This window comes from Canis lupus, chromosome 27 (genome assembly GCF_048164855.1).
Source record: "Canis lupus baileyi chromosome 27, mCanLup2.hap1, whole genome shotgun sequence".
NCBI classification, from domain to species: Eukaryota; Metazoa; Chordata; class Mammalia; order Carnivora; family Canidae; genus Canis; species Canis lupus.
In genome coordinates this window covers 10701649-10729136 of record NC_132864.1, presented here as the reverse complement: position 1 = coordinate 10729136, position 27488 = coordinate 10701649, and the positions used below count along the sequence as shown (strand labels likewise).

At 42.9% G+C, this 27488-nt stretch overlaps 1 long non-coding RNA gene across 1 annotated transcript in view; it reads left to right on the top strand.

Annotated features, from left to right (window-relative positions):
* LOC140619165 (uncharacterized) overlaps positions 1-27488 on the top strand; it is a 165443-nt gene that overhangs the window by 1679 nt on the left and 136276 nt on the right. The window lies entirely within an intron of this gene.

The following is a 27488-nucleotide window of genomic DNA, read 5'->3' as shown; positions in this document are numbered from 1 at the left end:
GTTAAGATGGTTGAATTACTGTTCTCCCCTGTCTTGACAAAGGTCCTGGTGATATCTCTCTGTGATGTGGCTCAGATTGAGCGGGCTTTCATTTTCAGTTAGGGAAGCAGCAAAAGAACTGTGGCATTTCATTTCAAAATTTGTCTCTCCGTTTGAAGAATGGTGACCACATCTTCTTCAAGGACCTCGGCAGCCATGAGCACATATATTTTCAAACCACATTGCGGGTTTGAATTTTGGCTGTGCAGAAAAGCAGGTTGGGTTCCGTGCTACGGATGGCTCACGTTCCATTCTCTTGGCCTGCCAGACCTCCAGGGAGAAAACAGAATGTAGGGAGCATTACCTACTGGTGTCTGGGCACGTGAAAGCTGACCAGGCAGTCTTCTAAACCTTGGGGGACCGAGTACGCGGTATGCTTGAGACTGTGGTGTTTCCCAGGACATGGGGCGGTCAGTGCCAACCCTGGGAAGTTAGGACCCTTGATGCAGTGAGATTACTTGCAGATCAGTTGCAATCTGCCTTCCTTAGGATGTTTCTGTAATGGAAGCCATCAAAGGAACCACAGAACTTGGAGAAGAAGCCAAAGAGGAATCCCGAATGCTAAGCCCTTTTGTCTGTGAACTTACTCAGAGCGATGTGTCAGAGAAGCCCTTGGCCTCAGCCACTGCCCATCTCCCTGGACGTGCTCCCTGAGAGCAGCAAGCAACATTAGATGATCACTGCCAACCCAGCACCGAAGCCCCTCCACTTTAGAGGCTTCAAACGGAATTGGAAGAAATAAGATATAAAAAAAAAGGTTAAAATTCTAATTTATGTTCTTTTTTATTATTATTACATTTATTTAGCCTAGGTACCCATAAAAGAAGCCAAGGAGGAAGGACATTAGGGGTCCCAGCTGGGGTCTGCCCTCACTGGTCCAGGCACCAGCCATGCGCCCCCTCAGAAGAGGAGGGTCTGCTCCAGAGTTTCTGGCTGACGAGTTATTAATTCAAGACTCAACACCTGTGAAGCCTGTTCTCATTAGTGGCCACATTTGGACAGACCCAGATTGGCCCAATCTTGTTAATATTCTTGTTCACATACACGGGTTTTAAATAATAGATGGTCTTGAACGTTTCCCAGGTAGTTTTATTTTGTGTCATATATTTTATCCAAACTTCTTTGAATTATTTAGAATAAAAAAAAGCAGTAATCATGCCATTTACCTCTTCTGATTTTTCCCACTCAGCAAGATCTTAAATTATTCCGATATTTTGCATCAACAACAGAAATAAATAGCCGTATATAAAATTTAGGTCACATCAAGATTTTCTGACCCAATAAAAGTGTTAGTTGGCTAAGAAACTCTTCCAGGCAATTATAAATATGTCAAAATAATGTAAAAGTATGGCATTTGCAATGGAGTCCAGAGTTAGCATTTGAAAGTGGTTGTAAATTGTTATATTTACTATCAAATATATATTTAAAGATACACACTCCTGTGTACTCTTGAGAGCTGACATAACCAAAATTAAATTTTGAGAAACTCTGTAGAGAAGAAAGTCATAGTTTGGTAAGCAAGGTTTTGAGGGAGATCAGGAAATTAAAACAATACTACTACTACTAATGTTGATAATAGGAGTTCAGTTGGGTTGTAGGAGAAGATGGGAGAGGGGGGCTTCCTTCTGTCCCCTAAATCTTGAGACTGCAGGATTTGTCAGCCCAGAATTGGAGCACTAAAGTGGCATGAATTGAGAGATTTCCACTGTCAGAATTTCAGCAGGTCAGGTGGCTTTTTGTGTTACATGAGCTTATTGCCTTGACCTCCATGGGTCAGTAGTTGGGACTTTAAGGATCATAGTTCATAGAAACTGCTGTCCATTTTTATCTGTTTATTGAATTTCTTATAACTGAAGTCAAACAGAAACTTCTGTCCACCAGTCCCGACAAGTGGAAGTTTTTAACCCTATTGATGCCCAGGGTACACCTCACTGATTCTTACTGAATTGACTAGGAGTAGAGTCTGGGCATGGGAGATTTTTCAAGTTCCCTAGATAATTCTACATATACCCAGAGCTGAAAACCACTTCTACAGGGAACCCTCTGAGTGCTGACATGACTTGATCGAGAATATAACTGAGCCCCCCTCCCCCTTTTTTTTTCTAGGACAGGGTTGATGTTGAGAGGCTGGGACATGTGATTTTACTCCCTTCTCAAGGAAAAAACTCATGCTGTGGGTTTCTCTTTCTAGAGGTCTGCATTTTCCGGACCACAGAGAATAGATAAGAAAGTTGGGCACTTTCATAAGTCTGGGTGTCTGGTGACAGGGTAGCTGTATTTTCCCAGTTGAAGGGAGTGGACCAATTAGAGGCTTTCTGAGGCAAGTGACCCAATTTGGAGGAGGAGGATGGAGGAGCTGTGGTTAGATTGACCAGCTGTCCTGGTTTACTCACAACTGAGGGATTCCTGGAAATTGAGGCTTTCTGTCTTTCTGCAGGAAGGCAAACGGGGATGGTGGATCATTCCATCTCTTAACTCAGATATGGCACCCAAAAGAGCCAGAATATCAACTGGAGGCAGTCAAGAACCTTTCCAGGCAAGGCGAGTCTCATGTCTCCATCCCCAGTGTGACTTAAAGGTGGGAAGCTGATGTCTCTGAGTGGATTCAATGGATATAGGTCAGGGGCACCCAGATAGATTGAGGACTAAAGGATCTCCTCAACTCTGGATTGACCAAGCTCTAGGAATCTAGAAAGCTCCATGACAGATGGAGAAAGCGTCCCTCGAAAATTACCAGGGTTGCTTCCTGCCAAACCAGTTGGATGCAGCAGAGCCAGACTGGATGGCAGTAAGAAAAACAAAAAATGTGATATGCATTGCACTTTATACATGATATACTCACCTTCTTTAAGTCCTGCATTAATTGAAATGGAGATATGGAAAGATCTACAAAAATCACTTATAGAAGGAGATAGAAGGGACTATGCCTCAGCTGTCCTAGCCATTTCTTCCTGTGTTAAACAGTCCTGAGGGCAAGCACCAGTGACTGCTTAGCTCCAGAACGGGTATCTGAACAATGCTGAATGTTCCATGATGTTCCAGGCTCATGGAGACATACAGAAACTTGCATTCCCCAGGAACGATACCCAGGCGTGTCCCTGGATAGCTCCATGTCCCTGTCAGATAGGACTACCCACAGGACCCATGATGGACAGATTGTGGGTCTCAGACACAGAGGAGATGATGCCTTTGTCATCATAAACAGATGCTGTGCTGTGCTCTAGACATCCATACCAAGTGTAGAACCACCTTCCCTTTATTGCATCTCAAAGGCCCAGAGGCTCTGAGGTTGTTATGTGTGAGTGTGGCAAACCTCCCTTGAAAGGCACAGCTAGGGACAGTGACCATCTGGTGGCAAGACCCTGCCCTGGTCTGGCCCTTATTTCTACAGCCCAGGATCAGGTCAGGGTGAGGTGGCCTGAGCTCACAGCGGAGAGGCATCACGTGGGGTGCATCCCACATATATTGACTGTGTCCAGTCCCAAGTAGGTCCCACCTCGTGAGACCTGCCTCGCCATCACCCAGCCTGGGGTTAAGCTCTCTGAAGACTCTGCCCTAATTTCCCACTTCTTAACTCCACCAAGACCATCCGGGTTATGGCCTCCTGACTGCAAAATAATTAACTCTGCTTGCTCAACACGTTTCTCTTTCAGTCCCATTGTGTTGACATTGATAAACTAAGAAATCTTTCTCTGCTTCAAAGTCTTTAAATGTTTGAGATGACGTAGATGCCAGTCCACAGAGAGGTTTTAAAGAAGCACAAGGACAGTTATCCTAAAGGAAGGGGGGGAGCAGTGGATTCCTGGCATCTTGGATGTCTAGATTTCAATGACGATGAGGGTGGAAATCTATGAATACAGGTGTAATCGGTAAAACCAAGTGAGATGGGAAATGATCAGCATTAATGTTCTCTTCATTTGGCTGGAAGTTGGGGGAAAAAAGACGAATCCCCTTGTGCTCAACTGCATCATGCAGATGTCTCTTGGAAGACCTTGTTTCATTTTCACTTCAAAAGAAGTTACAAAAATTAACCTTCATTTTAAAATAACATGACAAGGACATTTGTAAAGGCGAATTTACTGGGAATTATATAAGAATGTTGAAATCATTTTTCTTCTTGTAGTCGGGATCCGAGTTATTTTCTATTTATATGCAAATGTCAGATTCCTGAGCTTATTTTATTTTTTACAATGCTGAAATAGTATTTATTTCCTAAAATTTACATGAGCGGAGTCCCTGATATGATAGCAGAACCGTTCTGATAACAGATTTAGAAAATGCATTCCTGACTCCAAATGTGCAAAGAGCCAACATTGCTCATTTTAATTTTCAGATATGATAAATTATTCTATTTTTCACAAGAGTATAATGATTTATTGATTTTTAAAATCAGCACAGAATTTTAAAGAGAAGTGCTCACCTCTTAGAAGCAAAGCCAATGGGCAGAAACACCGGCTTTCTCATTAATTATCTGCAACCTGCTATCTGTGTAATGACTTCTGGGGGAGAGCCCTTAGTTCTTTTGTGTTTCCCTGGTATCTGTGTATCTGATTGCTTCCATTTTAACTGTATCTTAAGTCCTTTCTGGGAGAGCAACTTATAATTAAAATGATTACTAATTGTGTGTTTTTTAATTAGCTGACGCCTAATGAGAAATTACAAAACAATTTGGTCCCTGCAGGGAGATGAGTGACCAGAGAATAATTGCTATCTCGGGACAGTGTTCTTTATGTTTAGCTCCCTTTCTGCAAACAAGAGCTCATACAATTATAGCTTATTTAGAGCACGATGGAGTATAAACAGGAGAGAAAACAAGACAGTCAGATTTACCCTGCTGTTTCTCATAGTCTTACACGCAGACAAGGCCAGGAAAATCAAGCGGGGTCTGAGACATCTGCTCAGGACCCGCCCAAATTCAGCCTGGCCAGGCAACAGCATCTAGAAATTCTACAGACCTAGAGCCCCTGTAGATGCCTGGTGATGCTGAAAATAACCCAAGCCTCAGAGGAAAGATCACATTGGGAGGCAATTATCTGACCCTGTTGGTTTTCAGGGCTGCTATTAACACTGCAAAGCACTTGCTTTGTTCCCTCGCATCTTCTCTTTCCCAGCCAGCTCCAGTCCTCATTAGCCAAGGTCCTTCTTACGAGATGATAAATGAGAGGAGAATCCATTTGAAATGAATGAACATTATCAAGACATGCGTGCTTAGTGACTTGCCTGCAAATGTCATGTCTGTGTGTGCAAGGAATTCATTATAGCACCCATTTTAATGTAGTCTGATCAATGCAGGGACTCACCTTGCTCATACGGAAGCAGAGGCAGATCCCAGCCTGAGGTGATAGTGCATCTGACGTCATCAGAGTATGATTCCCCAAGGCTGCCATCTTTGACCTTGCTTACAGATACTTTTGTGAAGGAGCAACCCATAGCATGCTTTCAGGTAGGCTGTTATTTTAATCTCTCACTTGTGAAGATATTATAGGTCAATGGTTAGCAACATCAGAATCACCTGGAAGGCTTGTGAAAACGGACTGCTCAGCCCCAACCCCAGAGTTTCTGACTGGGCCGTTCTGGGACCTGAGAATTTTTACTTCCATAGCACCTTGTGGTGCTATGTCCAGAGAGCACTCTGAAAACAATGGCCATGGGTTATGAGGGACATTGCTGGAAACAGAATAATTCTATCTGGAGGATACGGGAAGTTTAGTCTCTGTTCCCGCTGTGGCTATCACTATTGCCCTGATCTGAAAGAGTTTTCTGCAGCACCAATGAATACAGTCTGTTTGCATGGCCTGCCTATAAGCAAGGGGCAGCAGGGGGGCGGGGGGGGAGCCTAGTGTTTCCAGAGGACTTCGGGCTTAGTTAGGAACAGCAGAGGCATTGCAGGGGGGAGTGGAGCCAATATAAGGAGGGAAGAGACCAAGGGACATTTAATTATGGAAATCATACTCCTTTGATGGTGATTTGAAAAATAAATAGGTAGAATCAATAAGACAGCCTAGACTTTGGAGTCAAATTGTCTCAGGGTCCTGGTTCCATGACTCAGCACTGTAAACTTGGCCAAGTCTCTTTGAAAGTTTAAGCCATAGTTCCTTCTCTGTAGAATGGAATGCATACAACTTACTTTGCAAAAACAAACAAACAAACAACTTACTTTGCAGAGGTATTATGGAGAGCAAATGGAATACTGCTTAGTGTAGAGTAAGAGCTCAATATGTGTTAGGTACAGTCATCCTCCCTCTTCTCATCAAACTACTAGTGAAAAACATAGATGAGTTGGGGTATAATCTTGGGAATTAGGAAGCCTTTCTAATATCTGTGAAAGCTCCTATTAAAAAGTGAAGTCTAGGGGCACCTGGGTGGCTCAGTCAATTAAGTGTCCGCCTTTGATGATCTCAGGGTCCTGGGATCGAGCCCCAGGTTAGACTTTCAGCGGGGAGTCTGCTTCTCCCTCTCCCTCTCTCTCACAAATAAATAAACAAAATCTTTCAAAAAACGTGGGGGTCTATTGTAGAATGGAAAGAAAATTAATTTATGTATAAGATTTTACTTAGTTGTAAAATAAGCTTTTTATTTTAGTTATTTAGCAATTATTTATTAATCAAATAATCATGCTAATACATGAATAAATATAAAAAGAGATGTGTTTTCTGAAGGAGAAAGAAAGACATGAGGTTGTTTGAGCAGTTGTAACATGGGGAAAATGGCCCACCAGAGGTTTAGAAAATGGTATTTCATGACCTAAGAGTTAGGAGAAAAATTGGGAAAAATAAACCAGCATTCCACTATTCAAGGTTCCCAAAGTGTGTACTCCAACCTCTCTTTCCTCCCTGAACATTATGACCTCTGCATCTTATTTTCTTCCACATCTTCTTTTTCACTTGAACAATCCTTACTGAGCCTCAATTGCCCATCTGTAAATGCAGACAATAATACCATCCCATAAGGTTGTTGAATAGAGTATTTGAGCATACCTGGTTTGCAGTAAACGTGATATAAATGCTTGCTACTATTATTATTACCTCCTACATGATCCACTTCCAATGCCAACTTCCATGTTAGCCTCCCCTGGTGGTCCCAGCTGAGTGGCCATCTCCCCCACAGTCTCCAGAGAAGAACTGGCCAGAGGACAATCTGCTGGGTCGAAGCAGAGGAAGTGTATTATTATGTAGAATGAGCCAATAAAAGGTGCCTGGTTATCATTTTGGTAAAAATTCAGCTGTATAGAGGGTATTTTGAGTTTTGTTTTAAACTGAGAAGTGTTATATTAGGGAACACAGAAAAAATATGTATCACGTGGGAAGATACAGAGGAGGAGTCTGCAGAAGAAAACAGAGGGCTAGGATTTGTATATTGTCTCAACCACAGAGCCAACAGTCTGGGCTGAGACACATCACAAAAAATCACATGCATGGGGTTGTCCTGGTGACAGGCACCTGCTGTTCTCACATGGATGATTCTAGAAGGGGAAAAAGGAATATAAGGAGGAAATGACAGTGATCAGAGACCACGGGAGAACGTGGTCTGTGAGATCCCTTTTAGGAACAATTTGAAAGGGAGTTCAGATTCATTTTCAGAGGCTGTGAAAAGTAAAAGTTCTGGTGAACAATGAAATTGCTTGATAACATCTCAGGACTGCCACCTGCTCATCAGTTCTCTAGCCCAGTGAGTGAGCCCCACACCCGCTCGATCCTGCCTGCTCATCAGTATGAGTGGATGCCTTTGGCTCTAAGTAATGACATTTGCGGAGGGCATTTGAATTATGAAACCAAACCCTTTCTTGATGGGCCCTGCATAGCGTAATGGAAAACTTTTTAATTATTCCATTGATTGCCTAGTTGTTTAATTCTTTGGCTTCCTAATGGAGCCAGTGTAGAGTTTTATTGCCTGCACTTCTGTATTAGATAATAAAAGGAGAGAAGCCTTTCATGACCACATTAGATTAAGTTAAAACAGATTGATTTCTCCATATATATTAGCTCTTGTTAATGAAAGACAGAATGACTGCACTCAACAGGTGAATGCCTTCCACAGCTGAGCTCCAGGAGCTCAGAATATGTGTATGTGGATTAGGTCAGTGGTCAGTCAATAAACTAGTCTAAAGGGCCAATCCAATCTGCTACCTATTTTTGTATCACCTAGAAACTGACAATGAATTTTGCATTATTAGATGGTTGAAATTAAAAGAAGATATTTTGTGACATTTGAAAGAAATGTGATATTGAAATTCTGGCGTTCATAAATAAAGATTTATTCAAACACAGCCATGCTCCATCATTTATGTACCATCTTTGGCTGTTTTCGTGAGGTAACAGCCCCATTGAGTAGGAACAACAGAAACCTAAGCTGTTTACTACATGACTCTCTACAGAAAAAGTTTGCCAACCTCTGGATAAGGGAAATTGCTTCTGAAATCTCATTTCTTTCATTTGGAGTAACAATCTCCCCCTTTCTTTCATTTATTAATTGATTAAGTCAACAAAGCTTTATTGATTCATTCAACAACCCATCCCTGGGTTTTCTCCCGATACTATGCTCAGCACTGTGGCTTTAGGTATAGATAGAGTTGACTCTTCTACCCAATGAGAGAATTGTCTAGATCTGGAAGGAGGCGCACCCCAGGGCACAGGCTTTGCTGCTTCCCCAAAGTAGTCAATATGTCCCCCCCAGCTCAAACGTCCTGCTGAGCAGCCACACCCCAGTAGTAACTATAACCTAGCCCCTCATCAACCTAGCCTGTTTTAGGGTATTGGAAAACACAAAGTGAGTAATATAGTCCCTTCCCCTGTGGAGCTTGTACTCAAGGGACAATCTAGTGTTGCAAAACGGAGACAAGTGAACAGAAGAGCACTGGGCAACTAGGGGTTCAATCAGGTATTTATAACCAGTGAGAAAAGTTTTATTTTATTTTTATATTTTATTTATTTATTCATGAGAGACACACAGAGAGAGGCAGAAACACAGGCAGAGGCTCCCTGCAGGGAGCCTGATACGGAACATGATCCCAGGACCCTAAGATTAGGACCTGAGCCAAAGGAAGATGCTCAACCACTAAGCCACCCAGTCTCCCTAAGTAAGAAGTTTCAAACTCATGCCTGAGCCATTAAGTGTTCACAAAATTAAATAATTGTTAGTTGGTTAGGAAATGCTTATAGTCTCCTGAACATGCCGTGATCTTTTCCTTCCCTATACCTGGACTAGAGGCCCTCACTTCTCTGCTTGGACCGTTTCTGCTCATTAGAGGCATCCCTTACCCTGAGAATTGCCCCCTGACCAACATATTTTGTCCAGACCCTCCTCTTCAGGCTCTGCAATCATTTCTGTATGAGACACACATTGCTGTATCGGAATGTACTATTTGATACATTTGTCTGTGGTTGACTCTGTTTTGAGGGAAGGATAGAATTCCCTTCATCTCTGCATTTTCAGGGCTTAGCACAGTAAGCCTGGGATGTAATAGGAGGTTAAATATTGTTGATAAATGATCTGAGAAGAGGTCACATATCTATAGGTTTTCTGGGACCAGGTGTGCCATGTATTGAGCATTCTGGGTGTGAGAGACAAGGGGGATGTTGAGGCTGTTGAGTGGGGAACCCCATTGCAAGGGACAACTGATCTTCAGTTCCTGGTGATTTGCTGCCACAGGGGCAGGTGGGGCCGGAAGGGTCAGACTTTCCAATTTTTTTTAAAGAAATGGCAAATTTTCTTTGTGTGCCATATGCACAACTAATTAAAAAATTAACAACAACAACAAAAAGGCACAGAATAAGGCTGGCAGGTCAAAGACATTTTCCTGTGAGGTGTTTCTGGCCAATGAGAAGTCATATCGCTGTCTCTGCCTTAAAGGGTGGTTAAGCTCCAAATAACTGGCAAGTGAATGGCATTTAGAATGGCTGAAGGACTCTGTCTATTTCTTGGGCTCTACAACTTCCTTCTTGAGATTTATGGAAGAGAACAAAAACTCATTCTCTCAACACCCATTCTGAACCACCTTCATCTTTGGTTTCTTTGTAGAAGATTGAAGAGAGAGAACCTTCATTCTCCACACTTCCCTGCAGCCTGGTGTGATGGTGTGACATAAATCTGGCCACCGAAATGCAGAATGGGAGAGTCCTGGGGTTTCTGAGAGGCTGTTGGCCTTGTTGATCTAGATATTCTTTCTCTCACTTCCCTCCTTCTTCTTGCTTTGGACATGACAGCTTTCAAATATCCTTGGACCATGAGGAAAAAGCTTGTGTCTGCTCACCCACTGCAAGCTGCACCAGCTACAGATGGCCTGGCTCTGGATTTCTTATTACAGGAAAAAAATACCACTGTTTAAACCAAGGTTATTTGGGTTCTAGAGGCAAATTAATTTGTAACCAATCTATTGTGGTTCCCTGTATCTCTTCAAAATCTGAACTTCATGCCACTCACGAATCTTTTTTTTTTTTAGATTTTATTTATTTATTGAGAGACTATGAGCAGGGGAAGGGACAGAGAGAGAAGAAGAAAGAGCCACAAACAGACTTTGGGCTGAGCCCAACATGGAGCTCAATCCCACAACCTCAAGATCATGACCTGAGCTGAAATCAAGAGTCAGACGCTTAACCCACAGAGACACTCAGATGCCTCAAGAATCTTTTATCAATGCCAGGCTTTTTTTTTTGTTAAGGAAAAAACAAAAACAGAAAAATGAAGTTTTTTTAGTTTCATAAGGAAACACTCTTTCTCCCAATACTTTCCCATGCCTCTTCAGCACTCCTGTTTGCTACAGACCCACCTGCCATTTCTAAAGCAGCTTATCTCTGGAATTATCCTGAGGGCAAACTCTCATCTCCTATGGGTCTCTTACTGAAGAGCTCCTAAGGGACTGTATACCTGGAAAATCAATCCATCTTGAAACCGGTGATAACAAACAGGATGGAATTGGGAAGGTCAGGATGGAATTGGTAATAGCAAACAGGATGGAATTGGGAAGGAATTGAGAAGGTATTCTGGTCACTACCTTCAGATGCGCACAGAGATCAGAGTTGTACTGTGTGTGTCTTACTGCATTTCAGCATCAGCTTTGCATTGCTGGACAGCAGCATTGGTGCCAATACAGAGAGCCACTTGAAGAGTACAAAAAGCATGACTATGTCACTTCCCCCTTTTAGAGCTTTTCCCTGACTCAACGTGGCCTATAGGCTGCAGCAAAAGTGGTGTGGGTTGCTTGTTCACACTATGTTTACTTTACATGGGATAAGCATGTCCTGTGTGTCCCCACCCCCACCAGTTCCCCATGCCTTACCCTGGCATCTTGACATATATGTGGTAGCGACTTAGCTCAACACCATTTGATTTGGCAGCACGAGGTCCATTTCATCCCTGCTATTCCTCACCACCTCCTATGTCCTGAGCTTCGTCTAAGCACCATTTATTTTTCTAAATATTCTCTGCTTCTCTTAACTGAGGCACTTTGTGTGAAATGATGGGTGGATGGATGGGTGGATGGATGGGTGCATAGAAGGATGAATGGATGAAAAAAAGGATATGTTAAATAAAAGCTCATAGTAGATGTTAAAAATATTTTTTTGAATTAAAATTTGAGACTTAAGTAAGTTGACATTTAGCAAAAGGCCTCCCAACTTCAGTAGCAACATTGTGGCAGGAGTTCAAACCATTGGGTCTTAAATGTCAAATGAACTATTTGAACCAATCTGATCACTGTTCTCTTTTAAGTCCAATGGCACTTTTTCGGTAGTCACTCCTTGGTCTGGTTCCAGACAACTGGGTAAGACTTGCAAGGATGTCACATACAAAATACCTAGCAGGCCAAAGGGAGCGAAGCTAAGGAAGTGCCTGACAAACTTCTAAGATAAAGGAAATGCTAATGGCCCTTTCGACTGGTGGCGATTGACTTGTGTCATTTTTCTTCCTGAGTTAATGGCAAGGAAGCCTCACTCCAAGCCATCTTCTCGACCGTTCTTGCCCCCATCCATCTGCAGAGATATTAAAGTTCTGGTATGCTGAATTTCTAAAGGCCAAGATGTGCATTTGGCTTAATGGTGTGACGCCAACCAAGGAAAACAAGGCCATAAAGTTAAACAGAGACACCGCTCCCCTAATTCATGTCCTGAGGGTCAGGAATTAATGGACGGGGCAAGAAGAAAGAGCAATTAGGATAATCCAAACCCCAGCTTGGTCTTCCCTATCTTGGCAAAACTGCTTTGTAGCTGATAACAAGCAGAGTGAGTGCCCTTAAGTCTGTGTGGTTGGGACCCTTACTCCACCTGAATAACAACAATAGTAGTAATAACGACAAAAATTACATTTACTCATGCCAGTATACCACAGGCATTGTTCTCATTTGTTAACTCATTTAATCCCTGCAGTGGTCCAATTTGGTAGAAAACACTATGATCATCCTCATCTTACAGATGGAGAAACTGAAATCTAGACAAGTTAAGTAACTTGTTTAAGGTCACCCAACGAGTAGGTGCTTGGACACACCTCACTAGACCACCTGATGAGGGCAGTTCTCTCCTAGGACCAGAGAAAGACCTCCACTCATCTGGGCAGCACTGAGCTGTCAATATAATTGTGCTCTCCATCTCTCTCATCCTTATGTCCAAACAGAAAGTTTGCACAGGTTCTGGTTAAACACAATTACTTATTTGGTGTTGCTTTATTTCACTTTCTTCAGAAGTACTGCTAAAATTACAGTGAAATCAGTTCATAAAGACGGTGGGAGGTGGCACACACCCACAAGGACAAAGAAAAGGAAGATGACAGAGATCAAATTTGGAAGTGGTGAAACAGACGGATACCTCTTCTTTGTGCCAGTGGCTAAAGGTCATGTGTTAATGACCAGAATATGACATTTAAGTCCTAAACACATCCACTAAGTGGATTTCAGGAAATTAAAATGTATAATGAGAGAGAAATGACCATTTTTCTAACAACTCAAGTAATCCAAACATGACCTTTCACCTTTTCTGCAGTTTTGTAGGAAGAGCTCTTAGTTGTGGTCAGAGAAGGTGAAGTTACAAGAAGGAAAAACACACGCCTGCACATGGGCGCATGCGCGCGTGCACACACACACAGATTGCACTGGCTCGAGAAGCCTTGGGAGCCATGCTGTTCACAAAGAGACAACCCAAAAGGTATAATGACATAAAGACTTCTCTGCCACAGATGCTGATTGTTCGGTGAGAATAGCCTCATAAGCACATTGTGCTGAATTTGGATGTGCCTCTTGCCTTCTTTTCTGGCAAAGGAAATTACCAGAGAGTGGGTAAGAGCAGAATATTAGCATTAATAGAAAACTTTATTCCGCTGCCATCTGCTAACTTCAAAAGAGGGAGCTGTCCAATGACAACTACTTCCCCCAGTCAGGTGGAGAGAGAAGAGGGGTCCCTAAGGAATGAGCACAGTTGCTCATGGAGGGAACCTCACATTTAGGCCAGCTAGACATATGCTTGCCTGCTTCTCGTCAAACTCCTTCCAGCCCAAGAGGCCATGATTTCAGCAGAAGATAGACTGGGGTAGTTCATATCTGCTCTCTTTGCCTCCCTGTCATCTTTTTATCTTCCTGTGTAGCATCCTTCCTCTAGGTTCCCCAGCAGGAGAAGTGGGGACTGCAGTGAGGAAGGGAATGTGTGTCTCATCCAAAGGCGACAGCTGCTACTCAGTGGGCATGAAGTCCTAGTGGTGCCACAGCCTCAATTTTCCAAAGGAGAGATTCTGAAAGTGAAGCCAAAGCATAGAAAGACAGAGCCAAGAGTTAAGGAAAGAGATTCCAATCTTTGAGTCCCTTGATTAAGCAGTGCGTAAACCAGTACTCAAAGGTTCTCAGTCATATGAGCCATTTAATGTCGTTATTTTTTTTATTATTATTATTAAGCTGGTTTGAGTTGGGTTTCTAGCATTCAACACAAAAGGGATCAGTCTACAAAGTCAACTCTAATATCAATAAAATGAAAGCAAAGTGTTAGGCAAGTTGAAGACCAACACCACTGGACTCACGCCAACCAGGGACAGGAAGTCTTCACAGAAGAAGTGGCATTTGGCCCAGATGGGACATAGTCATAGAGAGAGGAGGAGCTTCCAAAGAGAATGGATAATAAGAGTGAAAGCAATGGGGTTCCGAAATGCTGCAGAGCAGGATGTGCACACATCTGGTCCTGAAACATGCCTGCTGGCCTGAGAGGATGTTAACAGTGCTCCCCTTCACTCTCAATGCTGTCCTCGATTGGGTGTAATTATTTTTTGCTTAGGGAACCTGGAAGAACTCGAATTCCCAACACCTTCACCCTCCGTGTATATGGTCCAGATTTCTCCACCTGGCCACCAGTGCTGTGATCATCAGTTCCATCCAGGAAAGCAACGTGGAGCCAGAGAGAGACAGGCATCCTTAAAGTGGGCCAGGAATGAGCTCATTTTGGAACCAGATGAGGGAAGTTTGCCTTCCTGGAAACAGCGGCACTTGGCGGACAGGCTGTCGGTGGAAGCGATGACTCAGTTGTGAGTTGCATGCTTGCCAGAAGTTTGTCTCTTTGAACTAATTATTGTCTACCAAAAAAATGACAGGCATTGTAAAATAATGGGGGAAAAAACCCTCAATTCAAGGACACACGTCAACTTGGGGCAATTAACATTCTGAAAGGTCCATTAGTGTGGGAGGCTTGGGAAAAATCTTTTCTTATAAACTCCTAATCATATTAGGCATTTCAGAAACAGAGTTAAGAGGGAGGGAGTCATATGTTGGTTACACAGCACTTCCTGAATAAAGTGTGTCCCCAGAGACCAGAATCAGAACTTGGGAGAGTGTCTGGTTTTGGAAAATATATGCTTTTCTCAAATTGCTAGTGTGTGGTTTGTGGTGTGTGTGTGTGTGTGTGAAAGAGAGAGAGAGAGAGACAGAGAGAGAGAGAGAGATGAAGGGAAAAAGAAGCACTATTTGTCTCTGTGTGTGAACATATGTCAATTTCCTTCCTAAAGCACAGGATAGAATAAATAAAGAGTTTTTTAAATCTAATGACGATATTATATTTTAGTCTAGCATGTATATCTGGAAAATAGATTCTAAGGATTAGAAGGCAGTCCTGAGAATTTGGGGTATTTGCAGGTATGCCATACCCCGTGTAATTGGAATGATTTATTTTTTTTCTTCCCTGGATTCCTATGCCCTGATTCTGGGACTAATCTGATTTTCCATGGTCAGACCACCCCCACATCACAGTGACTATCAATGCCCTCCAGGGTGGGAATCTGACCCAAGTCTAGCCAATCACTACATTCTATCAAATTGGCAGTGGTGATTAGCTCTGTGTGGTCACGCGACCCAGCGGAGTCCCACTTGCTGTGTCCTGCCAAGGGACAAAGGCAGTGGGAAGTAAAGCATCTCTGCACACCATAGGCTTCCACATGGTGATGTCAACCTGCCCTTGGCATTTGCCCCAGCCCAGCGCTATGGAGCCTAGTCTGTCTCAGGCTATCAGATTTGGGTTAGAAGCCAGTTTCTGATGTAGTAGGTGGTAAAGGTTCCAACACCAATGATGTACAGCCCTGTTTTCTCATGAAGCCTTAATTAATTGCACCAACATTTCCAACATTGATTTTTCCTATCTAGTTTTAGCTGTCAATTAGCAATTCCTTTCTAGACAACCTGGAAGGCAATGTCTCAAGCAATCACATGTACAATCAAGCTGTTTACTCCGGTCTCTTCTGGTCTAATGTGGCACCTGCCAGTGCTCCTGTCAGATGGATCCTCATTACATCTGGAAGAGAGAGGAGGTGCACTGGTTACTCTCACTAAAGCCTCAGTGGTTCTCTACTGTACTGGACAGTGGCCTGAGAGAGCGGATGTCCTGCACGATGGCCCTGAATGGAAGCTCATCATCCAGGGACAGCCTGGAGCTATTTTCCCCTTAAGGCAAGGCAAAGAGCTCCTCTCATCTTGCTTCAGCCAGACCAGAGAGGCCACCTGTGTCTTGGACACCCTAGGACAGGAGATGTCTTCTGCCCCCAGGGGGCCAGCAGCTTTGAGAGGTATCAGGCAGATGCAATAAACCAGGTGCACATGCAACGAATCAGCAGTGAGTGCTTCAAAATCTGGATCTATGCCCTTGTGATGCCTCCTACCCGAATGGTCTTAGAAAGCTTGGGACAGTGATAATCCACAAAAGGAGGGAGGAAAAAAATGGCCAGACCTGACTTGTGTCTAAACTGTAGAATATTCTAGGTCCAAATTCAGTGGATGTTTTATCTTTTAGGTCTAAGCCATGGGTCAGCTCTTAGGATCAATTTAAAGGATCTCATCTATCACTGTTTTAGATACATGGAATAGTATAAAAGGATAGCAGGGTATATTCTTGCAACAAAGTTAACATCTTTTTAATGAAATCTTCATTTAAACAATGTGCGTGCATGCGTGCGTGTGTGTGTGCACGTGTGTGGTGAGTCCCAATGTAAAATGCCTTTTCTCATCATGCATTAGGAAAACGAAGCTGGGAAGGCACAAGACGACCTGCTGTTCCCAACACAGTCTTGCTCATCCTCTAAGACCTGGATAGAGTCTCACCGTTTCCAGCAGGCTCCCCGTCTCCCACAGCTCACACTGCCTCCAACCACCTCTGAACATGCTGAAGCAGCCGATTTCATGCCCAGTTTTATATTTCCCTGTACCGATCTTTATTACTGAACAAAAACTTTCCATCAATCATTCAATCAGCAAGTGTGTCTTCCCCACATAACAGTTCCTCCTGGCCTCATGTAGTGCCCCACAGCAAGAGCCAAGCAGAAATCACCTCAGGCCAGGCTGGCAGGTAAATGAGTATAACAGAATATACCCTGGTGGCAAGACACAATTTGCATATGAGACAAGAAGGAAGAGTTGTCATTTCCACAGAGAAATCTGCTCCCTTCCGTTTTGCCTGACACACACGGGCCACTCCATTTTTTATTCTCTCACGTGGATGGGGACATTGGCATAATATGTATTTCGTTATTGCCTTAGCTCTGCTGTATGGAAATACCAGCTCGAGTGCAATGATAAATGGCATTGGCGCTCAGTTTCTATGACGAGGACACAGGGAGTGCTGGGGACTTGCAGTGAGGCAGAGGATGCACGAACATTGCTACCCGGTGAGCTTGGAGTGTCCAGGGTGCCACAGCATTGGCTCTTCCGAGGGAAACCAGAAACCTCTGCAAGCCACAAGAGCTTGCACGTGACCTGTGGACACTTTCCCGTGCCGGGGACATGGGTGACAGATGCCACCTGATGGGGCTGTATTACAGTCAGACAGCCCGGGGTGTAGGCAACCTCTGGGTTCTGACCTGGGATGAAGTATCCTTCTCAGGAGCATGCATGGATGAGGTGCAATCACTCACATGTTGATATGGGATATTTTGCTTCTTAAAAGACACACACACACACACACACAGAGAGAGAGAGAGAGAGAGAGAGAGACAAGAAAAGCAGACTTATTATACCAGGGATGGTAGCCCTCGTGAGCATCTGGCTGTTTATCTGGAACTGATAATTATCCCCATATTTGTTTTCATCCAGGATGCTGTTTATTTTACCCCATTGGGTAGCAGATTCTCCATCTTCCTCCTCCTTGGATATGTGGGCCCCTTCTATGCTTAAAAAAGCATCCTTTCCCCCTTCCCATCCAGCTCTATTTTAAGCAGATTCTGGAAGGAACCTCAGCTCCCTTACCCTGTGTGGATAACAGGGCCTCCACCCCACTCTGTGATTTTGGGCATTGGTAGATCTGGCCTCTGAGATCCAAGCTCCTCAGGCTTTATCAACACCACAGTGTTCTCACACTGGTCCACTTGTATCTCTCTGGGGGTGGGAGAGCACTGTGGGGAGGGGGAAGTGAGACGTGGGGTGGGTTTGTGGTGGTGGAGTGCCCTGCTGCACAGAGCATGCACTGGGCTTCCCAGCCCCTCCTCTGGTGCCCAGTGGGTGGGGGCGTCATGCTTCCCAGTCACTGCCTGAATTTCTCATCCCATGGCATCCATCATCACACTCTCCGTGCTGGGCTATAACAGAAGCCAGAGTGGGGATGTTGTTTTTTGGATAGAATTACTGAGAAAATAACTATCATTTTGGTGAATGTTCTCAAAGCTCACCAGGGCCTCCTCCTGGAAAATAAATTTGGGTGTCCGAGCTCCACTCCAGGTAGCAGCTGGCAGAACCACTTACATGGGAGGCTGGTTGGGGTTATTACTGTGAAATATGGTCCAGGAATGGGGAAGGTATGAGCAGGTGATTGGATTCCAAAACCAGATGCTATGCTTTTCCTTGTTGGAGGGACAGCCCCTGGGACACACACCACTCAAGAAGCATGATGCATTCGTTATGCTTACGTCTTCTTGGGGATTATGGCAGCTGTCCAGGCTTGGGATTTGAGGAGTGAAAGTCACTTTAGGGCCAAAGCTGGTGACCTGAGGATCAATATCGCATCTGCTCATCGCTCACTTGTCACTTAGGCTGTGGTATCTTTTATTAATTCACTGAGTAATATTTTTTAAAATTATAAAATCATATATATTCATCGTAAAAACATAAAACTAAAAAAAAAAAACTTAAAAATACATTACTTAAAGATAGCAGACTTATGTTTTAATTGATACACCCAAAGCCCTTCCTCTTTCTACACACGTGCATACGCACACAAGTGCTGCAAGTCAAAGTCACATACAAAGTCAATGTGACCTTGAGTATTTAGCTAACTAGCAATCCCTCCTATTGGAAGACAGGAAGTTCCCTGTCTTCACTCTGAATTTCTGCTGAGGGAATTAAAATTCGTTCCTTGAATTCACTCCATGAATGCTGTTTGGATGCCTGGCCTGAGGCAGGTCCTGTGTCAGGTGCTGGGGGGCACGCAGAAGGCAGATGGGCCCCTGCCTTGTGGGTCTTTCTCTGCAAAGTGGATTTCCAGTTCTGTGTGCTTGTGGGTTCCTGGTTTCTCCTCTAACTTCTGCTGTTTTCTGCTCCACCGATGCTTCCAGGGCACACAGTCACTTTTACTTGATCTCCCTACCAATTCTAAATATATTTCCTCTCAGCTCTAAATTCAGTCTTTTTACTTGGTCTGTTCCATGCTTAATTTTATGTGTCACTTTGACTGGGCTCAGGGACATCCAGATAGCTGGTAAATGTTATCTCTGGTGTGTCTGGGAGGGTGTTTCTGGAGAAGATTAGCATTTGATTGAGGAGACTGAGTAAAGAAGATCACCCTCGCCAACATGGGCAGGCATCACCTAATCCTCTGATGGCTCCAATAGAACAGAGTCAAAGGAAGGGCGAGCTCTGTCTCTGTGTTGGAACGGGGTGCCCATGTCCTCCCCTTGGATACCAGAGTACCTGGTTCTCAGGCCTTCGGGCTCTAGGGCTTGCACCACTGGCTCTCCTGGTTCTCCAGCATACAGATGGCAGCTCATAGGACTTCTTGGCTCCCATAACCAGGAGAGCCAGTTCCTATTCTACATCTCCTCTTATATATATCCATATACTCGATGGGTTCTGTCTCTCTGGAGACCCCATATAATACAGCCTGTGAAAATGGATCTTGGCCCTTGGTTTATTTTGCTTTGTTTGTTTTGCTTTTCCTTTATCAGCTGACTTGAACACTTTTTCGATAGAGAGCACTCGATGGACATTGAGGGAGACATGTATGTAGCCTCTAGGTTCCAGAAGACTACTCTCCTGACATTCCTTACAATTCTCTGCTTCTTCCTAGCCAACCCACCATTACCCAGCTCCTGTTATAGTTAATAGATCTTTATATTGAACATTTCCTCTTCAATTCTTGGTAGCTTACTTCCAGGTTGGAGCTGAGCAGATACAAATTCTGTTTAAGGATAATGAAAAAGAGGGGCGCCTGGGTGGCTCAGCGGTTTGGTGCCTGCCTTTGGCCCAGGGCATGATCCTGGAGTCTCAGGATCGAGTCCTACATCAGGCTCCCTGCATGGAGCCTGCTTCTCCCTCTGCCTGTGTCTCTGCCTCTCTCTGTGTCTTTCAAGAATAAATAAATAAAATCTTTATTTAAAAAAAAAGGATAATGAAAAAGAAAGGTGGGGTGAAAAAAACCCTTATAGCCATTTGTATGCATAGGTGATTTCCCTGAACATTTGGAGAGAAAATGGGGGTTCTATCACATCATGGCCAATGAGCTGACCTCATCTTCCCCCTTCCTCGCTATCCCTGGCCCCTGACCTGCTGCCTGGCCACATCTCCCTCTTGTCTCTCTCCCCACTGTCCCCTTCTCTCCTCCTTCACTGCCAGTTCATTTATAGAGCAATTAAAGTATTTCTTGGTTTGAAGTCACTCATGGCATCAAAATGTTCACATTCTATCCTAAAGAGGTCACTTTCCTAATGCATCCCCCACATGCACATAAGTGCATATATACACACAGGCACACACACAAATACACATGACAGAAACACAGACCCAGACCAGACAAGCACACATGCGCAGACACACACATACACACACACACACACACACCACACATACACATACACCCATCTGCTCACATCCATTCTGAGGATACCTCTGGTGGTCCCTAACTCCCCCAATACAAGAACACCATGTGGTTTCCCTGGTTGCTGTCAGGGCCCCAGGGGTGGGCTGGCTCATGACAGGGGTGTGTGCACTTGCTCAGTGGTGGAGTCTTATTTGTATTGTATGCTTAAATCATTTTCTTTAATGTTCTATTGGGTTTGTTTGTTTTGGGGAAAAGATGGCCTGAGTGCTTGTAGTATATGAACGCTGTGTATCACGTTTACGTTTTGATGGTGAACATAGACTTAAATATATAATCACTCTAAAGTACTCAGAGAGATAATGTAGACTATTATAGAGTCATTATGGAAGGAAAAGTGCCTTGTGTTACTGTTTATGATAATCAGTGGGTACTAATCGTGGTATTTGGAAGGCATTCCAAAATCTTCCCATTGACATTAATGGCATCTCTGTGCTTCACACACAGCTGTTGGAATGGTAGAGATATTTGGAGGGAATGATACACAGGTAAGGTAAAGTGGCGAGTACTGATGCACTGGTTATATCCACAGTTAATTTCCACTGCATCTTGAGCATCCAGCATCAGGTCAGATACATAGTAGACACTCAATGGATGTTGTTGACTTAATTCATTGCTATTGTTTATGCTTCCCAGTAGTTCCTTTCTCTTCTCCACCCAATAGTAGGGCAAGAGTGAGATGGTCTTGGTGACCAGATCACATGGGGCCTCAGAAGCAAAGTGAAGGCAGGTGGCTTTACCCCAAGAGCAGGCTGTGAGCTGTGGAAGGGTTTCTAGAAAAGAGCAATGTAATCTTGCTATGTTCCTCAAATCCCTCTTCGGAAATGTGAAGGGAATGGATGAATGGAAGCAGGTGTGGGTTTTGTCCTAGTAGCTGGGACTAGAGACCGAGGGAAGTGGGTGGACTTGAATGATAGGATAGGATGTGGCTGGATCCAGCAGGGAAGTGGAAGGACAGTGTCTTGGATGATTGCAGAGATCTGGCTTGAGGGCTGGGTGGAGAGTGGTGCATTTAGCAGCACAGGAAAGCCTGGAGGAGAAGTGGGGGAAGAAGGCAGAGATACTTTTAGATAATCTGGGGTCCTGTTAAACTATAACTCCCCTAAGAGATGTGCACTAATATCCAACATTCACTCACTCAAAGAACATTTCTGAAAACTTCTATGTCCAGATAGCTCTCCTTGCTGCTTTTGGGAGATCCTAAGGCATGAAACTTGCCTTTAAGAAATACAAGGACTAATGAAACACAAATGACATTTATGTAATAGGGAAATAATCATTTTCATGAACATGAATAAGAAAATCATGAAAGAGAGGAATGAAGGGCATCAGGATCAGAGGAGGCTCCTGAGAAGCTCTTAAATGGGGAACAATGTAGAAATTTAGGGCATAGAGCAATTGCACTTGACCTTCACTATCTCCTTCTGCAAAATGAAAAAAAAAAAAAAAAAACAATTAAAAGGTCCAATTGGCTAATGTTGCTGTTCCATTTACCGCTTCCTTCCTGGGCAGCTCTCCATTGGTCTGGGTCAAAGAAAAAAGATTTTTGTTCAGACCCCTTATTCTGATTGAATTGGTAGGAGCAGGATCTGTGGGGTTAGAATCAGTGGTTTAATTAACTTAAATTATTGGGTAAAATCAACCTCCTTTTGGCAAAGTTGGTTTCTATCTTTTAAGTAAATAAAGTTTTTTCCCAAACATACTGTCTAGGAAATGTAGTTTTTCAATGACAACATTCACAGTCTTGTGATTAAAAATCAACAGTCTTTATAAAGGTTAAATAAATTTGTCCATATTGGAAGAAAATCATTTGCCTTTCTATAATAGAAACAAACCCAGATTTATAATGACATGATACAGAATAAGCATGATGTATAAAAAAGAACTGATTTGAATGTTACAGCACATGGGGTTAAATATTTGTTTGCCTTTCCTTTTATTTATCGAAACGTTCATGTCAATAACCTCTTATAGTTGCTCCCAAAGTTATTAGAAAGTTTTGTGATTTTGTGCTTCATTTTAATCAGGGCTGAATTAAGAAATTTGTGGATGATTTACCATACTTATTATTTGTGTTTACATCGTGTCCTTGATCAACAAAATAAGACTCGGGATATCCACACAATTATAGATGGGGTTTGGGTTATTACCTGAGTGAGTTTGATTCATATTTATTACTTCCACAATGTATGACTCAAATAGAAATAGAATTTCCAGTGAGTTCTTGATGAAGTTAGCTTTTTTCCCCTGTTGCTTGTTCTATACTAATTGTCAGCAAAATATTTTTTTTCCTGCGTGCATAACACTGGCATTTCACCAAGTCTTTTTTTCTCTGTGCATTCTTCTGTTTTTGCTAACATAGTTGTTTTGTTTACATTAATCTGACAACCTGGGTGGGAATGGATTCAAATTTACATTTTTGCTTTTTTTGTTGCTTGATTTACCCAGACTGCAAATGCAATGTAGGAATTTGTGCTACTGTCGTTTATTTTATACGGTATGTTGCTTTTTGGTCACCAATATTCTATGAGCTACCATACGAGCATTTGTTTTCATAATAATAAACATAAGGGATAAGCTCAATTTACTAACACTTTTGTGGTGTTTCTGCTGCCGTATTCTGGTATTCATTTACCAATGCCAATATACTTCTTATAACTATGTAATTTTATAATTTTTCAATACTTGTTGGCTATTAATTCAAATCCAGAACTGTTTCCTTATATGTAATATATAGCATATTGTATTTACATGAGCAACATTATGCAATTTCCCTACAATACCATTTTAAAATAAATAGTTTCCCTTCAATGTGGGATGGGATATAAAATACTTGGATTTTCCCCCATAAATATTTCCTTAAAGAAATTGGACTGTGTTTTATTCTCTGCTATGTCTTATAGACTAGGAAATATACTACTTCTAGATTGTTCTGCAAGGAATGCTAAATGAATAAAGAGAAACTAGCATTTACTAAGCACACATTTTTGTAAACTCTTTAGTTAACCCTCAGCGGGGTTGTCAGGTACAATTTAGGACACCCAGTTAAATCTGAATTTCATGGGGCACCTGGGTGGCTCAGTGGTTGAGCATCTGCCTTTGGCTCAGGTCTTGATCCTAGGGTCCTGGAATTGAGTCCCACATCAGGCTCCCTGCAGGGAGACTGCTTCTCCCTCTGCATGTATCTCTGCCTCTCTGTGTCTCTCATGAATAAATAAATAAAATCTTAAAAAAAATAAATTTGAATTTCATATAAACAACAAACACCAAATATTGCAGGGGGGTATACTTATACTAAAATCATTTGTTGTTTGGCTGAAATTCCAAATGAACTGAGTATCTTGTATTTTATTTGCTAAATCTGTTCACCCTTCCTCAAACAACCTGGATGGCTCCAACTTGCATGGCTTAGTCTTCACTCCCCCTTTTATTTCCATGTTCCCCACTAAAGAAGAGAGTTCTTTGGGAGAGTATGGGAAACTTGCAATAGCTTCCAAAATAGAGACTTGGATGCTTAAAATTTAAAATAAGGTTATTTTTATAGTCTTTCGTCTCATGTCTGAAAATATAGCTAAATGAAGACTATCTTGACTTTATATGGCATCAGATTATGGGTTTATAAGTTAGAATCATGGAATGTGCTTGCTGGAAGCCGTTTTAGTAGTCCTTTACCCAATGTGCCATTAGAGGGCTCGTGCTGGCCATTCTAACAACAGGACCTAGGCTCCTGGTGAGCTTTCTTGGTTATTTTCAGTATGGGGGGATATTTCTACTGCAGTGGTTTTTGCCAAAATGTGATTCATGGATGACACGTGAAATAATATTTAGGCAACACCCTAACCAAAGGTTCTCCCGCACCCTCCACCCATTCCTGCATTTTGGGGGGTGGGCCACAAAATGAAAAAGGAGGTCCCTGGGACAGACCTCCTTCTCAACACTTGCTTTCCTTTCAAAGAGAAGCCCAAAGGCATCTTAAATCACAGACACAGCCTTGGGATATAATTTTGATAAATACTATTCCTTTTTTGCACATTAACAGAAAATGTCACCTCAGTGTTGTAATCTGCAATGCAAACTTAACAGGTTAGCTTTGCATTTCCCATACTCACATGGATGAGCTTTTAAATTCCACCCACCTACACTTCAGTGTCCGTGTCGGGCTAGACTTTTATAGCTCATGATCTGTGAGCAAATATAATGCTGTGGACCAGGAGGGCTCACATTTAAAGAAAGAAAGGGAGTCTCTTTTGGAATGTGAATAGCCATCACTATCTTTATTAATTCTCAAAATGCAAGCTTTCACGCTGAAAGTCTTTTCAAAGTTGGACCCAGCTGGGGAGTCATTCATCTTACTGCATATATGCTCATTCCAGACTGAAATGATATCTATGATTCAAGGATAATTACAATTGGACACGGCACCAAATAGCTTGCTAGGAGTGCAGACTGGAATACAGGAAAGGAGCATATGAAGTGCTGAGGGCTTTCTGAATTGATGGAATAATTTTTTTTTGAAATAAATTAAAACTTGGGAGAATATTGGTGACCTAGAGTCTGATCCCTGCGTTCATGAAAACATTTGGAGATTTCACACTAGTCTCCCAGCCTCTCCCCTGCTGATGTTAGTATTAGAAATAGCTCTTCTCCTTGATTCCAATAGGGACACGTGGGCCTGATTATCAGTGTTTTAGTTGCAAATACCTCCTCTTTTTTAAGGAATCTGCATAGGAAAATGCTTTCTAATCAGGCTTTTGTTTCAGTCTGCTGAATTAAAACTCAAAACCCCAAGACATCCTGTGAGGAACCACAATGAACCATAAAGAAGCTGGCATGTCAATAGTTTGTCTTTCCAGACCAGATCTGCACAGAAATTTCAATTTTTAAAATTTTTGTTTTATTTTATTTTTTAAATATTTTATTTATTTATTCATGAAAGACATAGAGAGAGAGAGAGAGAGAGAGAGAGGGAGAGGCAGAGTCACAGGCAAAGGGAGAAGCAGGCTTCGGAGGGGAGCCCGATGTGGGACTTGATCCTGGAACTCCAGGATCATGCCCTGAGCCAAAGGCAGACACTCAACCACTGAGCCACCCAAGCATCCCACAAATTTTTTTTTTAATTTAATTCCTGTCACTACTGCCTGATTCCAGGAGCAGTCACTGAGCTTCTGAAGTGAATATTCACATGTTAATCTCAAATGTCCTCTTAAGTCTTTGTTAAAACTTGATAAAAATGCTTGGCTTGTATCAGTATACCCAAATTTTCACTTCAAATAAGCTCTAAAGATGGCAGTGAAGAAAGATGTGGGATTTGTGTGTATTTTTTAAAGGTGGACCCTAGATATTTCAAAATTCAGGTTTAAATATACATATATATTTAAATATATATATCCCCAAAATATGTCAATATGAAGAATTTAGGGAGGAAACCAAAGATTGACCTTCCGGGAATCATCTGATATTCACATTTTGAGTGTGTTTGGTGCAGGAGAGTCAGGGTGAGGTGGAGGTGGGTCTGCATGCAGGGGTGTCACCTGTCCCTGATGGACATGAGAGCTCTGATCCATCACCAGGAGCCATGACTTGAACCACACTCACAGCAAAGCACAGAGCTTTCAGAATCCAAGGCAAGTGAATGATGGTCGGGCCACCTGGAATGGGTTTCCCCAGTTTCCTCCCTTCAGGTCACTGGGGGTATTCTCTGTCCCTCCACCAAAGGCCACAGCTTCTATCAAATGGGGACTCATCCCTGTGGCACCATTTTCCTGGCTCTAGAAACCACTCTTCTCTCCTCGTGAGGCCCAGATAGCAACTGTGCTCTCAACTCTCCCTAACCCTGTGTTCTGTATTTATTTGGTGGTATTCACACTGTTCCTGCCTTTTCAAGGGTCCCATGATTTAACGGTCTTCAAAGTACCCAGGTGTCGTGCACCTGTTTCCTACTGGGACCCCAGCTGATAACACCTTAGGGAGAGCTTCTTTTAGGCTTCATGCATTTCTATAATGGGGGAGTAGCCCAAGGCTCTGGCCAGCACAGCCTCAGGCCCTGGAGGGAGGATAGGACTGGTGGCAGCTCTGGGGCATGTGCAGGGAGGCCCCAGTAACTTCTGCTTCTGTTTTTCCCCCGATTCCAGGGTCCTTTGTTTGCTTTTCATTTGTAACCAAATTTCAGGCAACCACGCTTCCTTCCAGTGGCCCAACGAATATATCTTCCTCCAAGGAAGATCTTCCAGCTCTGTTTCCAGCCAAGTTTTGATTGTACATGGCTGTTGGCAAGTCCTTGCCGGCTGTTGGCCAGAGATATCAGTTGCTTGCAACAGGAGCTTCTTCACTGGGCAGCTTAGAACATGGCAGCTTGTTTTTCTCTGAGCAGGCTAGTGAGAGAGCAGATCTTCCATCAAGCTCTGAGGTGATCGAAGCCTGGACCACAGCTTGATTACACACTTGTTGGAGCCTTGAGCCACGGGCCACCAATTAAGCTGTCTTGCAGAAATGAGGAGATAATAAATGGTTGCTGTTTTAAACTATTATAATTTGAGGTAATCTCCCCCCATCTTTACTGAAGTATAATTAACAAAAATTGTACATATTTAAGCCATACAACTTGATGTTTTGATGGACGTGTACATTATAAAATCATTGCCAGAATCAAGCTAACATATTCATTCAATCTCCCCGTGGTTACTCTTTTCCTTTCCTTTCCTTCTCTCTCTCTCTCTCTCGCTCTTTTTTTTTTTTTTTTTTTTGTAGTGAGAACACTTAAGATCTACTCTCAGTAATTTCCAGTGTACAACAGTGTACCATTAACCATGGTCCAGTGCTGGATGCCAGAGCCTCAGCACTTGTTCATCTTATGACTGATGTCCTGTGCCCTTGATTAACGTCTTCCTTCTTCCTCTCCCCTCATATCCCACATCTCATTCT